Raw genomic sequence first — 1,416 nt, forward strand, 5'->3', positions numbered from 1 at the left:
GGCAGCAGCACAGTGGGAGTCACGAGCAAGAACGTTTGAACTGTATGTAGAGAGTACAAAGTGAGGATGATGATGATGATGATGATGATGATGATGGTGGAGCAAGAAATGATGGATTGAACTTTGACAATGCTGAGGAGGGATTTGGATTCAGCTCTCGGTTTGTGGAGTAAGTTGCAGGAGATCTGAGCTGCTCTGACGCGGAGTGATGAGACCAGGAGTCGCGTTGTGCTTCTCAGAGGTGATGCTTTGATGCTCTGATGCTTTTAGTGTGAAGCTGCTCCCGAACCCGAACCCAGACAGGACTCCGCTTCCCGCTTCTGACAGGCTGCTGAGAATGACCAAAGACATGCACATAACGATGTAATAAACAGATCTCCTGCACACACACATCTGCCAGTGAATGGAAACAAACTGCACTGACTGGCATCCAAGTGCGTCAGACCTGCCCGAGCCGCCGTTACGCATGGAGGCAGCGCGGGACTGAGAGGAGTTTCTACCTGTTCACATTTCCTTTTATGATTTGAACTCGGACAAAAGAGGAAAAAACTTATTCTTCTCCTCCTCGAACAGAAAATGAGTAGCTGTCTCTTCCGACTGGCACTCCTCGTGGCTTGCGTCCTCTCCATCCGCTGCACCGCTGCGTCCGGGACCGAGGCGGAGGCGCACACGGCGCCCCGGGATACCTGCGCGTCCTGCGGCATCGCTCAGCCGGAGGACCCCGAGTCGGGCCGGCTGAACGTGGACTTCCTGGAGGCGGTAAAGAGGCACATCCTGAGCAGGCTACAGATGCGGGAGAGGCCCAACATCACGCACCCGGTCCCGAAGGCGGCCATGGTGACGGCGCTGCGGAAGCTCCACGCCGGGAAGCTGCGGGAGGACGGGAGGGTGGAGATCCCCAACCTGGACGGACACCCGATGAGCAACGAGGTGCTGGAGGAGAGCTCGGAGATCATCAGCTTCGCAGAGAAAGGTGCGTGAAGGAGAAGAGCTGCACGTCTCCAGGCTTCACTTACAGACACACAAATATTTCTCATTACAAAGTTTCACCTGATTTAAATGCAGTTTTTACATTTTTCAACAATTTTCCTGAAACAAACAATAATCAGATCAGCGGCTGATTCCAACTCATTCATCAAACTGAGAATGAGAGGAGACGGTTTGTCTCTGCAACAAGCAGCTGACAGGATCTGATGCAGCTCGGTTCTGAAGGTCATGACACAGGTTCTGCTTTTCATCTAAAACATCAGATTTGACCCTAAAAAAGGAAGAAAAAAAAAAACAACCTCTGATCATAAAACATCATGTAAGATGTGAAGGTTTGTCTGAGCCACAACAGGCTGAGTGTGTTCGAGCCTGTTGTGGTTTTGTGACACTATGACTCAATTTGTGAGATTTCTAGTGCTGCTGCTGTGT

The 1,416-nt window shown here is 51.2% G+C and overlaps 1 pseudogene; it reads left to right on the forward strand.

The window, feature by feature from the left end:
* The first annotated feature begins 14 nt into the window (after positions 1–14).
* Positions 15–973, forward strand: LOC111669635 (inhibin beta B chain pseudogene; annotated as a pseudogene).
* The last annotated feature ends 443 nt before the right edge of the window (positions 974–1,416 follow it).

The sequence above is a fragment of the Seriola lalandi genome, unplaced genomic scaffold (assembly GCF_002814215.2).
Source record: "Seriola lalandi dorsalis isolate HSWRI2012SDOR001 ecotype SW California unplaced genomic scaffold, Sedor1 jcf7180002005051, whole genome shotgun sequence".
In the NCBI taxonomy this organism is placed as follows: Eukaryota; Metazoa; Chordata; class Actinopteri; order Carangiformes; family Carangidae; genus Seriola; species Seriola lalandi.